Here is a 16,163-nt window from a genome sequence, read left to right on the forward strand (position 1 = left end):
ATTTCTATTTTTCTTACTTTTCCACTGAAAAAAAAGAAAGAAAACAAATTTTTTAACAAATATGCATAAAAAGCAACCCAAAAGTCCATGTCTCAATTTACATATTAAGTTTATTACCTCTCTATTAGAAAGTCATTAATATCAATTCATCACCAGTCTTCTGCAATGATGGATAATGAAATTTCTTAAATCTTTTAAAGATATTCATGTTATTAAATGAATTGTTCTTATTCTGGTAACTTTCTTGTCAGCACTGATGCAGATTATAATCAGAAACTTTATCATTCTCCATTTTGACATATCTTCCTTCCTTTGATCTTACTTTAATGCTATGGGGAACACTTGATTACACATAGATGAGTTTATAGAAAATCTGAATTTTTGATTTGAACAGCCTGACCTTGGTATGTCTAGAGTGATGTTAATTTCTAATGGTGCTTATAAAGATAGAAGGGAAGTGTTTTGTTTAGTTATTTCAATTCTGACTCTTTGAGACTTCATGGAAAGTTTTCTTGACAAAGATACTGGAGTATTTTACCAATTCCTTCTTCAGCTCATTTTACAAATTAGGAAATGCAGGCATACAACATTAAGTGACTAGCACAGTCTCACATAGCTAGTAAGTATCTAAGGTCGGATTTGAACTCAAGAAGATAAGACATTTATTTCAGATTTGAAAGTCTAGCCACTATATCACTTAACTGCCTAGCACTCCAGTACCCTCATGATATTCTCTCTTTATATATATAAAATGCTTTACAGCTCCTTCTTTTTTCCTTTTACCATAGTCAAAATAGACAGTTTCCTTAAACAATCTTGCCGCTTGATTTACTGGCTTATTAAGCTCTGACAAATTATTGTATAATGAAATGTTAATGACTGACAATGGCTTAATATTTTGGACAAATTTTCAAATAGGATTGCTGGAGATTTCATGCCTTAACTAACCCCATAAGATAGCATTTGAACATATATTACACGAGTCTGGTCCAGGTCATAAGAGATAGGGGAAATTAAATAAGCATTGAAATAATTAAACTATGCTCACAAGACAAGAAACAAAAACAAAGTAAAACAAAGAATAGATTGACAGCAACTTAATAAGACCTTACTAAACAAAATATTTGTAGTCCACAGGCTTATGGGCTGAAATCATTCAGTTTGGGGTCATTTACTTATAAATCTATTTATTTATTTTTATTAAGTACAAATCTTGTACAGAAAAATCTAAGACACCTTAAGTTCTGGTTCCAGTTTTGTAACCATCTGTTTGTCATTGCACAAATCACTAAATATCTTTCAGATTCAGTTTTCTTCTGTGTACATTTCTGTAGAAAGGCAAGGCTATACATGCTTTGATCCGAGAGACAGATTTGGTATCATAAAAATTTGGATTCTGTGTTCTTCAGATTTTCTTGTACTCTATCTCTTTCTATCTAGGATGTGCATCTATTTTGATTTTATTTTGGTAAATATTATAAGATGGTCTATGCCCATCTTCTGCCAGAATGCTTTTCAGTTTCTCAATTAGGTTTTCCATATAATGAATTATCTCCCAAATCTTAGATCTTTATATATCTCAAATATAACATTACTATATTTATTTGCTGTAATAAATTATATGACTACTCTTACCCACTTATCTACCTTTCTATTTCTTAGCCAATATCAGATAGTTTTAATAATTATAGAATTATGGAAATGTATGTTTTATTTCTTAAGTTCAGATTTAAATGAAAAAAAAGTTGGGCTAAAAATCTAAATTTAATACATATTCTTTCTGAAGTCACTTCCATTTCTAATAGTTAACACCTAAAGAATTTATTATACAGAGACAAAAAAATAAAACCATGAAATCTTAAAATTTGACAACCGTCAAATAATAAATAGTTAGCAATTGAAAAAGCAACAACAGAACCCAATATTAATTAATGGGCTCCTAACTATTTCTTTATTGGAGACAAATTAAAAGAGCTTCTGTTTTAAAGAATGATCTTAAAACTAATGAAGAATATTTGTGAATCACTATGTCATAGTGAAAGCTAACTATGACTCAAGATACTGCAGGTTCAAGTTCTTTCTTGCACAAACTGGCTATATGACCCTGTACACATTACCAAACCATTCTATGCCTTAGACAATTTATGAATGAGCTGTTATTCTGACAGCAGTCAGTTTCCCTCTCAAAGAATTCCCTACTTACATAGAATCAGGTCCATGTCAAGACAAGCAAACCAAAATGCCAAGCTGTTCAACTCCCCTCTAACCCTCCAGCTATGATTTGAATCTTCATTTCTGAAGTTTGTGTCTGTAATAGTTAATAACTTAAAATGTTTGCATGATTTCTCCTTCTTTGAGGGATATTATAGAATTTTGTGCCTCCTCATCTGTCATTACATGGCAGAAACATGGCAAAACGTGATGTTCACGCTCTGTTACATCTCACTGATTTCTGCTTCTGAAAGATTTTTGGGTTGTTACTAAAAATCTTTTTCCCCAAAAACTGACTTGTCCTTGATTAAGCACTTGGGTTGCTGCAGGAACATCATGCCAAATTTTAACTGTTGAGCTTGAAAGTGTTTCATTTTATTCAAAATGGCATATTTTATAGCTTTCTATTTTATCCTTTTATGATCCTTTTAAAGCCGAACTTAATGCTCTGTCAGAGTTTAAGGGTGATTGGCTGCTCGCAATAGAAGCACCAAGATGAACAACTCAGAAGGGAAAATGAACCTAACAGGTCCAATCTTATTTAAGTTCACCAAGACTTATGCAACCGGAACTCATGCATTCAAGGACAGAGAGAAGAAACTTAGTATTTAGAAAAGGCTGACAGTTTCTTGTCACTTTTATTTCTTCCCTAATTTCTGAGTGTTTGACTAAATAAATAGTGCCTTGGTATGTATTTAATGTGTGGTCTGATAACTGAATAATTTAAAGAACAATTAGGTGAAAATGTTACAAATTAATTGTTATGTATTGCAACTTATTTTTTTTTGTTTTTGGAGGACTGAACCTTTAAACTAGACAGATATATATTTTCTCAGATGAGTCTATTTTAAAGAATATAGGAACAAATTTGTCATAATATTTCTACTTGTTGCCAGAGGCACAAAAGTTTCTATTAATTTTTATAATTCTATAAAAATTCTATAATTTCCTATTATCCCTCAAAGAAGGAGAAATCATGCAAACATTTTAAGTTATTAACTATTACAGACACTATCTTCAGAAGGAGGAATCTTACATTAACTGAGCATTGCTATGGTTTTACTACAAAAAGCTAATTGTTTAAATAAATTTCAAATTATGAACTTATTATCTTGAATTGATGAATAAACTGATCACATCCAAAATATCACATAGATGTTAAATATGACTAAATCTTGATTATATGTAGTGATGAGGGGTAAGTAAAAACCACAGAAATCACACATTTAGTGTGACAGGAAGAAAGATTATCTGATTTGAAAGTATTAAAGAAGTAATAATAATATTTTTTATTTTCTAAGCTACATGAATACCTAAAACATTAGAAAAATATGAAAGTACACATACTCTCATATATTTGCAATGATATCAACACATGTACACACATAAATATTTATATAGATTTCCATTTGCATGAAACATAAGATGTATTTTTTAGTTATAACCATTACTGAAAAACATATTGCATTTCTATTGAAAACCAAATAATTTATTAAGTTGAACATTATCCTTTTTTATTATTTGTTGAGACTTGACTGTTAAATACTCTTGTTTTTTTCTCTTGTTATTTTATGCATTGCTGTTTACAGAGAACCTAAGTTCTTACCTTAATTATATCAAGAATTTATATTTTTACCCATGTGAGGTAGAGTAGATTAGTGAATCATTTAGTTCAGGTACATCAAATTTAGTGTTTGGCCCTCAAAATTGCTAGATGCTTCCTAAACTGGATTAAAAGTAAGTGGGGGGGGGGCGGCTAGGTGGGGCAGTGGATAGAGCACAGGCTCTGGAGTCAGGAGTTGAAATCAGGCCTCAGACAGTTAATAATTGCCTAGCTGTGTGACCTTAGGCAAGTCACTTAATCCCATTGCCCTGTCCACCCCCCCCCCAAAAGTAATTGGGAAATATTTAACAAAAATAAATAAAAAATAAAATAAGACAAGGATAATGTTTACTTGCTGCAGTTTTCTATTTTAGTTTGACAAATACCTGCTTTGGAATCCCTTTTCAGATGTTTCCTAGCTGTGTGTCTCTGGACAAGCCATTCAGTTTCTCTAAGAAGCAAATACCTTTCCTGCAAATAGAGCATGATAATAGCAAGTGTTACAAAAATTTAATTTTAAAATAATAGTGTGTTCAATTCTTTCAGTCGTGTCTGACCTTTCATGACCCCATTGGGGTTTCTTGGCAAAGATGTGGTTTGCCATTTACTTCTCTATTTCATTTTACAGATGTTGACCTGAGGCAAACAGAACTAAATATCTTTTCCAGGATCATAAAACTAATAAATGACTGAGGTTAGATTTGAACCCAGTGAAATTAGTCTTCCTGACTCCAGGCCTAGCACTGCACCACCTAATTGTATTATTGTTGCTGTCGTTGTTGTTATTGTAGTTATTGTTATTATTATTCCCTCCATCCAAGGAGATGGTTGCCTATCATTTGGCAAATGATCTCTGACAGTTGCTATAATGGATATTTGTCACACTATAATTAAACTGCTAATAACCCTTTCTGACTTTATGCTGTTAATGACAATCAACTCATACTGAAATCTTTTCAATTTGTTATGATTTGCCAAAAATTAATTTCCATTAGCAGTGCTTTTGAGAATTCTAGACTTATCTTCAGAACTAGCAGAAAAGAAAACTAGTTAGAACAGATAAAGAAACAAAACAGGAAATGAAAATTTATAAGAGAATGCAATCTATTGATTTCTGATGAATTCTTTTTTTTTTAGGTTTTTTTTTTTTTGCAAGGCAAATGGGGTTAAGTGGCTTGCCCAAAGCCACACAGCTAGGTAATTATTAAGTGTCTGAGACCGGATTTGAACCCAGGTACTCCTGACTCCAAGGCCGGTGCTTTATCCACTATGACACCTAGCCGTGTCCCTGATGAATTCTAATCATTATAGATACTTAGGTATGAGAGTGGACTCAGATAGACCTATGATCTTCAGTGTATGAGGGAGGAACTCAATGGTAAAACTAAGAGATTAAGTGATTTGTCCTAGTCACAGAACTTACTTGAGTCATAGGAGATCTTTAATTCATGTTTTCTTAAATCTAGAGTCAGAGTTCTAAACAATAACCCATACTGCTTAAAAAAACAAACAAAAATATCTAAATAACCATAGGGTATATGTGTGTGTGTATGTGTGTATGTGTGTGTGTGTGTGCGCATGTGTATACATTTATATATATACATATAAATGTGTATATGTGCATATAAAATATTAAATAGAATAATATTAAAAAGGAAGTTGGAGAAGAAATAATGGGGGCATTAAATAATCCTATCTATATATACAAAATACTGGAATTTAAAACCAAGTAGACAAAAATATGAAAAAATATTTATCATGTATTTGGAAGATAAACTGAATTTCATTTCCTACCTATGTGACCTTCAGAAAATGGTTTTTATCTTTTTAAGCACCAGTTTCCTTACTTGTAAAATCTCAAGGTTAGAAAAAAATGGTCTCTAAAATCATTTCCATCTGTAAAACTATGGTCTTGTAAAATGATTTAATGTACAATTATTTTTGGTGATTTGAGAATAATAAAATAAATATATGAATAGAATTATTAGTTCAAAGGATAATGATCTGGGGATGTTTTTCCATAAATATATACTTAATATTCACATATATCTGATGAGTGATGAATGATGGCTTAAGGGAAGAAATACCTATTTTTAATTGTCTATTGTGAGAGGACTAAGGAAATACTGAGAGACCCATAGGCATAAACTCTAGTAATTTTAACTTTGTATTTGACAGAATCAGAATTTAGTTTAATATTATTTGATGTTTGAGGACATTTTTGTACTCTTTTAAAAAATCGTTTGCTTAAAAAGTGAATATAATGCACATGCTCTGCTTCTTCAAAAGGAAGGAAAACAACTCAGGAGCTCAGCCTTTTTTGCAGAAGAAATATCAAGCTTTGAAAACAATTAAGTAGATTAAAGCATCTTCTTGGGAGATGTGTTTATTGAGTGCTCTGGGAGTTAAATATAAAATTTCCATTAAAATGACTGAGAAATTGTGCGTGAAGCTTCCTGCTTGCCTTGATGAACATGCTGCTCTTCCTTTTGAATTTGAATAAAGGGAGTAATTCCATAGTTTAAGGAGTAGCTGGCAATCTTGGAAACACAGACATTTCTCTCATTTTAAAAGACAAAGTCAGTCTGAGGGTTTCTGAGGTGCTAGGTGAATAACAGGTGTAACTGTTTCACATTTTACACTTAAATGCTTACACTGCTCCACGACAAAAATGCATTCAATTCCCTTGATGGAATTTGGGCCAGAGTGATTTTTAAAAATGAAAGATTTTATTTGTTTGTTTCATCACTAAATTTACAAAGGTATCATAATGCACTTATCTCAACTTCTTAGTAGAAGACTTCTTATGTCTTTAACATAAAGTTGATGACTGGCAAATGTATTATCAATAGTTAGCATTAAAAGAATTAAACCAGGAAGATTACTTTTAATCTTTATTATCTTTAACTGTTTCTGTGGAATAGGATATTTCTTACATGCTAAACAAGCATGAGATATCATGCTGTACTAATATGGAGAAAATAGATAAAACCTGTGTGCTAAGGATTTGGAAAAAAAATATCTTTTCCACAGATAAAAGTAACTTTAGAGGTCAAAAAAAGGAGCTACAGGGTGGTACAAATAGACAGACAAATTTTATTTTATTCAAAATAGAATAAACCCCCTGACTCTATCTTGAAGTCAGCCTGAACCATCTTGGACACCTCCTGCTTCACCTTCATATTTTGATGAGATTGACTGGGGACTTTATTACCTGCTGCCTCACCAATATAGGTCAATGAGATTAATTATAGGGAAAAATCTCCTCTGGAACAGAATTGATCTTTGAAAAATCGTGCATCAACAAGTGTTGAGAAGTTACCACTCAAAGTCTAAGGCATTTTCTCCCCAAATCACCAGATATCAGAAAATAAGAAGTGATTGAACAACAACATCTCCCTTTGTTGGAGTTTGCTTGTCATCCTGGCTACTACTCATCAAATGATGCTAATTTTTTTTATCTTCTTGCCTCTTGATTCATTGACCTTCAAACCAAGGATTGGACTTACTTTCCAGAAGGATCTTAGTACCTCTGGTTGAGCAATTCCCCTAAACTAGAAAGAGTTCGGTATATGGAATTAATCAATTTTTTTTTTTATTTTTGGCTTACTGCTTGTGTGATTTTTCATGTCATTTAAGCTTTTAGCTTCAGTTTCTTTCTCTTTAAAATAATTGGTGCTACTAAATTTTGAAGCAACTAGGTTGAATAGGGTGTTGGTCTTAGATTCAGTAATACTTGAATCTAAATCTTTTGTCAGATACTAAGAGTATGAAACTAGACAAGACATTTACCCCTAAGTTTCCTCATCTATAAAATGAAGATAATAATAGCATGAATGACATTGAGTTCTTGGGATGATTAAATGAGATAACCCATATAAACTTTTCTCTAAACTCTAATAAACTTTATAAATATGATGATAATGTTTTTAGAATCATTTATAGTTCCATATTTATGATCCTACAAAAATAATGAGTTGTAGACTTTTAAGTATACAATTCAGAAATGGTTGGATGGAATGACTCATAAAGTTATTGCTTATGGTTAATCATTATTGTGGAAAGAGCTCTCCAATGGGAGTTTCTAGAGCCATGTAATTAACTCTGTGTGTTTCAACATTAAGTTAAAGAGGGATAGGGAACATATTGAATGGCAGAATTAGTGTCCAGAAATTCTTAACTGAGGTCTGATGGGACTTCCAAAAACAGGCAATGAAATCTTTGCATATTAAAAAAAAAAAGGTTCCAAGAATAGAGAGAAGAGGATATCTCTATACTCTTTCCTTTGTAAGATCTTATCTTGATAATTGTGTTGAGTATTGGACACTGTCACTTAAAAATTCCTCAGTTTCTTCATATATAAAGTAAAGGGGAGCAAACAATATGACTTCTAAAATCCCCTTTCAGTTTAACTTAAAGTAATAAAATATAGGCTTAGAATTTGGAATGAGAAACTTAAGACATAATTACAGAATATAGAGTTCACACATTGTTATAAATAAATAATATCCAGCAAAGTAAGGCAAAGGGGGCAGCTACCCGGTAGGGTGGCAACAGGAAGAGTTTCTTGATTTATCAGGAAGATTGATTCTGCTTTCCAGATCACTTTGGAAGAAGAAACAAGTTGCAGTACAGATGGCATAAATATTTCATGAAAAAAGCATTCCACCAAGGACTTGTTGTATGGCACGATATCATAGCAAAAAGACAGGCAGATGGCACAGAAGATAGAGCAGTGACCCTGAGCAAGTCAATTTTTATCTGCCTCAGTTTTCTCAACTATGAAATGGAAATAATAAAAGAATTTACTTCTCAGAGTTGTGGAGATTAAATGAGATTTTATGTGTGCGTGTGATTGTGTGTGTGTGTGTGTGTGTGTGTGTGTGTGTGTGTGTGTGTGTAACACTTAAACATAGTGCTTGGTCTGTAGTAGGAGCTATATGAACACCTATTTCAATCCCCTCCCCCTTCCTTTATTTTCTCAATCTACCAGGTCTCCTTGAATTTCTAGTAACTGATTGTCTCTTACTTCCAAATATAATAGATTTTCCTCAATGCTCATTCTTCTTGAACACTCTGAAACCTTAACTACTAACAATTACTCTATTTTCTTTAATATTCTCCCTTCTCTATGTTTTCCTGATTCTGTTCCCTCCTTGTTCCCCTCCTTTCTATATGGACTCCTTTGCAGCCCTCTTTACTCAGTCTTCATTTAGGACACACCCAATAACTGTGGGTGGCACTTAGTTTACTATCCTGAGTTCTTTTCATCTATGTCATTTTGTATGGTTAACTCATGATATTCATGGATTCAACAAATAAATAATTTTCACATCTATTAAATCTAAAATTAACCTCACTTCTGACAATAAGTCTGATTTCTAAGTATCAATTAAACATTTTTAAGGTGGATGACATCCGAAGTAATCTTGATAAACTCAATATATCCAAAACGAACTCAATACCTTTCTCTCAACTTCTCCCCAATTCCTAGCCTTCCTATTAATGCTGATAGCATTACCATCCTCCAAGTTAACCAGGTTTATAACTTCAGTGTCATCCCCAATTCTCTTAAATATACCACTCTTTCCCTTGACATTACAGGTCCTTATAACCTTATGACAGGACTACTGCAATAATCTGATTGGTCCTCTGCCTCAAGTCCCTACTCTATTTCCCACTCAGTTTTTAAAGTTATATTCCTAAAGTACAAGTCTGACCATTCTGGTTCTCTTTTGATAAACTTTATTGGCTTTCTATTATCTACAAAAATCAAATATGAAATTCCCTGTTTAACTTTTAAAGTACTTTGTTACCCTCTCCTACCTTTAAAGACTGCTTGTACTTCACTTACTTTCTTATACAGTATGATCCAGGGGCTTGTATCACTTCATTATATTTCTTGAATAAGATACTTTATCTTCTGACTCCACTAATTTTCACTGACTGTTCCAATGCCTCTAATTCTCTCCCTCTTCATTTCCAAATCCTTTTATCTGTTACACACATTTGCTTAGGGCTATCCAATTTTCATGTTATCTCTCAAAACTTCACATATTTTTCTAATTATAGTTACAATATAGACATTTTCTAATTATTAAGTAATTTTGCATGTTTCATATTTCCCCTTCAAGATTGTGATCTTCAAGAGAACAGGAATGTATCTTATTTGAAATCTATAGTTAACCAGGACATTGTATAATGCTTTAGGCATAAATAGTTGTTGGGTGAATAATGAATATTTCATATTATCTTTTTCATAATTTGATCCCAATAGGAGAAAATTTTTCTAGTTAAAAAAATAAAAGGAAAACAAAGAAAAAGCAAATTGTTAAAAGACAGGAAAACTTGTTTTCAAAAATCAACAAAGGATAAATATTCCAGAAAATCAGGGGAAGTTAATAAGAGAGGATTATGGATCTATGTAGCCTAAGTAAGATGAAAATCACACACATATAATAACTATATAGTCAAAACTTTTGAGTTTGATAACTCTGAATATGATAAAGTCAATATTGTCAGTAAGTTCTGTCAGCCCTTCTATCAAAAACGCTTAAATGAATCCATGATGTAAGTTAATGAAAGTACTCTATTGTTGTAGACCCCCAAACCATCAATGCCTTTGCATACTATACAGTCATCATCATTTCCAATCTGATTTAACTTTATAGAGAGCAACTTTGGTCCACTGCACTGTACATATAAATCAGAGACCCTTTTCCTAATGATTAACTACACAACTTGTGGAAAATGTGTTGATCTCTCTCTAAAAACCAATCTGCAAAAGGGGGTAAAATTTCTCACCTATCTCACTATGGGTATTTAGAGTTTCAGCTTCAAGAAATACAATGAAAATATTATATGTTGAATAAGTGAAAAGGTATGATAGCAAGTATAGTCCAAAGACAATATGTCATATGCAAATATATAAATAACTCAATCTTAACATCTTTTTAAATATGGATTTAAATCATTTCCAATTGCAGCAGTGAAATTTATAATGATTTTGACATTGTGTGTCTGGTAAAATGTATAAGGGAAGAAATGTGATCTGGCCTAGGGAGAGGCTGCTTCATTAGCCTAATCAAGCTGATTTTTATACATAATTGCAGTTCTCATCTAACATGCAAATAATGTAGACTCATGACATCTCTTCCTCCTATTTTATTTTCTTATTTCTGGACATTTCATTGCTAAACAACAAAAGTCAACAAAATAAAGAGAGCAGACAGATGAAGAAAGGATAAATGAAATTCTGAGTTGGATTAATGGCTATTCAGCAATACCTTTAAAATCCAAATGGATAAGAAGTTTAGAAATAATGGCTTAAAATAGATGGGCACATTATTTGGGGACTTCATGAATGTGTGCTAAACTTGTTCACCATTAACATAAATGATTGAAAGTTGACTCCCCATGAAAAGAATAGCAGCATTTCATCAAATGTCATAGACACTATCAATTCTACAAAGGATTTCTCATTCATTTTAGCTTGTGCTGCCAATCATGACAAAGGATTAGCTCTGCTTTGATTTTTTTTCAATTTTGATTTAAGCATTAACTCCTAAAATATCAAACAAATTGTATTCAGTGGTTTGCTCTGAAATGTAGGTAAACTTTAAGATTTGAAAACCAGGCAAGAAATCCTAGAGAAAAAAAAAATAGGTGTGTGAGTGGGTGGGGGCATATTATTAATATAACAGTTATGTCTAAGCTTGATTGATAATAAGAAAAGTAAGAAATTGCTCTGAATTTAATGACAATGATTGTGGCTTGATGACAGCAGAGGTGGATTGAGTTGGTAGTGGATATGAGATTCATTGAAATATTTTATTTTATCAATAAATTCTAAAAACAGAAAATCATACTAAAAGACCAAGTGAAAAATTTAGATTATTTGCTTCCAGATTAGAGGGAGCTTGTCTATTTAGTGTTGATGTGGTGGTTATGGCAATCAGTCTATCAATGTGAGTGTAAATTTAAGAATCAGCCTCCTTGGACATGCTTGGAAACATCATTCAAATCTGATATTTTCCTTCATACTATTAGAAATGGGAATTTATACATCCATAGGTTTATTAAGAATATAAGATCTCAAGAAAGAAAGATCCTAGAGTTCAAGACTGGTTTAAAGAATCAACTTTTTGAAATGAATAGGAATGATCTTTATTATATATTTATTTAGTATTTTATTTATTTTTCCCCATATACATGTAAAAACAACTTTTAACATTCATTTTTAACAATCTGAGTTACAAATTATCTCCCTTCTGTCTCTCTCATTGAAAAAGTAATTAATTTTATATAGGTTATATATGTGTAATCATGCAAAACATTTCTATAATAGTCATATTGTGACAGAAAATATTGTTTAAAACAGCATGAAGAAAAAGTTTTAAAAAAAGTATGTTTTAATCTGTATTCAGTTACCATTAGTTCTTTCTCTGAGAATTGAGAGCATATTTCAACATAAGTCCTTGAGCATTGTCTTGGATCATTGTATTGCTGAATACAGCTAAGTCATTCATAGTTGATCATCCTACAATATTACTGTTACTTTGTACATGGTAGATTTCACTTTGCATCAGCTCATGTAAGTTTTTCCTGATTCTTCTGAGAATATTCTGCTCATCATTTCTTATAACAAAATAGTCTTCCATAATAATCACATATCACACAATTTTTCCAACATTCCACAAAATAATTGGCAAACTTTCAATTTCCAATTCATTGCCACCGGAAAAGAGCTGCTATATTTTCCTTTTATTGTATTTTTTTAAACTCACCTAGTAATGCTATTGCTAGGTCAAAGTATATAAGTATATATGCATAGCTTTACAATCCTTAAAGCATAGTAACAAAATTTTCTACAAAATAATAGAATCAATTCCCAACTCTACAAACAATGCATTAACTAACTTCACATACTTCAGCCAACATTTGTCATCTTCTTCTTTACTGTTAGACAATCTAATAAATAGGAGTTGTCCCTCAGAAGTAATTTAATTTGCATTTCTTCAATCAATAATAGGTTAGAATGTTGTTTCTTTTTTTCTTTATTTTTTTAAGTAATAAGAAAATGAAACGTATTTACTTTTCTCCAGAGAAGGACACACTCCCAAGTCTCACAAAGTTATTTATGATCAAGGAGTTGCAACCAAGATCGAAACTAAGCAAGATTATATGACCTTACACAGTCCCCTCTCTCCTTCAACCCATGGGTTGGGTCTTCAGAGTTACAATCTCTACTTGAAAGTCTACCCAGTAACAAAGAAAAGAATGAACTGTTTTCATAAAATATTACCTCATCATCCAAATGGTGAGAATATCAAAAAAGATTTTAATGACTTTCTATGCCTATCTAAATGAAGAGATGTCTAAGAATGCAAGGTCTTTCTGGGAATAGTCTACTGTCTTTGTAGTTAGTAAAAAAATACACTTATCAGAAGGCAGGTATCTTGCTTTGAATGCAAGGTCTTTCTTGTAAGAATAGCCTGAGAATGACAGTTTATTCTTGTCTTAATGTTTATTAACCCTGAGAGGACTTCACTAGGAATATTAATCCTAAGAAGGTTTTAGTGGGAATATTCCACTCATAACTTTGCCCCTTATCTGGACATGGAGGGCAAAAAGGAAAATCTCCTTTACACATGACCAAAACCAGGTAGAAGGCTGAAGGCTGGGGGCTGAGAAGGAGGAACCAGGATACAAATTTTACATTAAACAGTGAAACAGTAGGAGTCAATTTCCATCTGAGCCTACCTCCCTTTTTATAAAAAAATTATTTATTCATTTTTTTGGCTTTTTTATTTTAACATTTTATTTGTTTTCCAATTATATACAATAGTAATATACATCCATCATTTTTTGCAAGGCTCTGAATTCTACAATTTTCCCCCCTCCTCCCTTCCCTCCCCCTCCCCAAGGCTGTCTGACAGTCTCCATTGATGTAAATTGAATATTATAAGAGTAAACATAAGAATAAACATAAACCCCCTCCCCCCAAGAAGATGGGAAACCTCAAGAATAGAGAGAGAGAGAAAAAAGGCTGTGTTCAGATTTCAATGGCTCTGTTTCTGGGGTGAGTTGCTTTCCCTATTATAAGCCTACCAGAGAAGTTGCTTCAATATTTTTCCCTCAGTTGATATTACTAGCTGTACCTCCACTCTATTTCTCCCCACTTTCATTTATTCTATTCTCTCTCTCCTTTCATCTTGACCCTGTCTAAAAGTGAGTACCCTCTCCCTCGATCTTCCCTCTCTTCTATCACCTATTCCCCCCTTCCATCCCCCCATTCCCCCTCAACTCATCCCTTTCCTCCTATCCTTCTCCAGGGTAAGACAGATTTCCTCACCCTATTAAGTGTGCATGTCATTTCCTACTTGAGCCATTTCCAATGAGAGTGAAGGTCATTCATTCCCCCTTGCCTTCCCTCCTCCCTTCCATTGAAAAAGCTTTTTTTTGACTCTTATGTGAAATCTCTCAGTTTCTTCTTCATCTCCTTTTCCTTCCTCCCAGTACTTTGCCCCATCACCCACTGACTCCATCCCTTTACCACATCATACCATTATATGGCATTCTTTCCTATGTCTTATCTATATATGCTCCTTCTAATAGTTCCTATAAATGAGAAAGTTCATATCATTTATCAATATCTTCTTCCTATGCAGGAATACAAACAGCTCAACATCATCAAGTTCCTCATAGTTAGTTCCTCTCTTCTACTCCCTCTATGATTCACCAGAGTCCTGTACTTTCCTTTCAGCTCTGGTTGTCTCCTTAGGAAAGTTTGAAAGTCCCATTTCATGGAAAATCCATCTTTTCCCCTGAAAGAAGATATTCAGTTTTGCTAGGTAGTTGATTCCCAGTTGTAAAACAAGCTCTTTTGCCTTCTGGAATATCATATTCCAATCCCTATGAGCCCTTAATGTAGATGCTTCCAGATCCTGTGTAATCCTGACTGAAGCCTCCGTAGTTGAATTGTCTGTTTCTGGCAGCTTTTAGAATTTTCTCTTAGATTTGGGAGTTTTGGAATTTGGCTACAATATTCCTGGAAGCTTTTCTTTTGGGATCCCTTTCAGAGGGTGGCTGGTGAATTCTCTCGATTTCTATTTTACCCTCAGTTTCTAGGATCTTGGGGCAATTTTGCTGTATTATTTCTTGAAAAATGAAGTCTAGGCTCTTCCCCTGATCATGGTTTGCAGATAGTCCAATAATTTTCAAATTATTTCTTCTGGTTCTGTTTTCAAGGTCAGTTGCTTTTCCAGTGAGATATTTCACATTTTCTTCTAATTTTTGGCCTTTTTTGGAAGAGTTTATTTCTTCCTGCTTTCTTGCAAAGTCATCAGCTTCCTTTAGTTCCATTTTGCATTTGAGGGAGTTATTTTCTTCAGAGAGCTTTTTTTATCTCCTTTTCCAGCTGGCCAATTCTGCCTTTTAAAGCATTCTTCTCTTCATTTGCCTTTTGTTTTGCTTTTTTCCATTAGGCCTAAACTGGTTTTTAACATATTATTTTCTTCAGTAAAATTTTGTATACCTTTCACCAAGGTTTTGATTTGGTTTTCATGATTTTTCTGTATTGCTCTCATTTCTCCTCCCAATTTTTCCTCCACCTCCCTTAATTGCTTTTCAAACTCTTTTTTGAGCTCATCCACAATCTGAGCCCATTTTCTATTTCTCTTGGAGGTTTTGGATAAGGAAACTTTGATTTTGTCATCATCTGAGTATGTATTTTGATCTTCCATAGGACTGAAGTAATTCTCTGTGGTCAGATCCTTCTTTTTCTGTTGTTTACTCATTTCCTCAGTCCAAGACTAATTTACTGCACTTCAGCTTTGGGGTTTTTTTTTTGGGTGGGGGAAACCCCACTGGGACCTTTATTCCTCCAAGATCTTATGCTCTCTTGTCCGTGCTTTGATATGTAGATGACCACAGCATTGTCCTCTGTCCTGAGGCTATAAGCTGGGATCCAGCTATCTTAGTATGGAAGCCCAAACTGCACCCTGGATCTGGGTCTGAGTGTAGGCAAACAGCAGATTTCTACCTCAGGGGGAGCAATGGAATCTCTGCAGACTTCCCTTATGGTCTCTGGAGGTGCAGGCTGCTGTCTACCGATTCTCCCTGCAGGTTCTGTGGCAGGTGCTACTCCATGCTCACCCAGGTTCAGCAGACTTCTGTCACGGGCCCTTCAAGCTGCTGTGGTAATGTCTGGGCTGGGCTGGGCTTCATTGGACTGGGCTGGGCTGCACAGCTGCTTTTTTTCCAACCCCAGTCATGGTGAAGCACACCTTTTCCGTGGAACTTCTAAGTTATTTTGGAAGGGGGAAAATGTATCACTCAGTCTTTCTGT

This window comes from Macrotis lagotis, chromosome 4 (assembly GCF_037893015.1).
Source record: "Macrotis lagotis isolate mMagLag1 chromosome 4, bilby.v1.9.chrom.fasta, whole genome shotgun sequence".
NCBI lineage: Eukaryota > Metazoa > Chordata > Mammalia > Peramelemorphia > Peramelidae > Macrotis > Macrotis lagotis.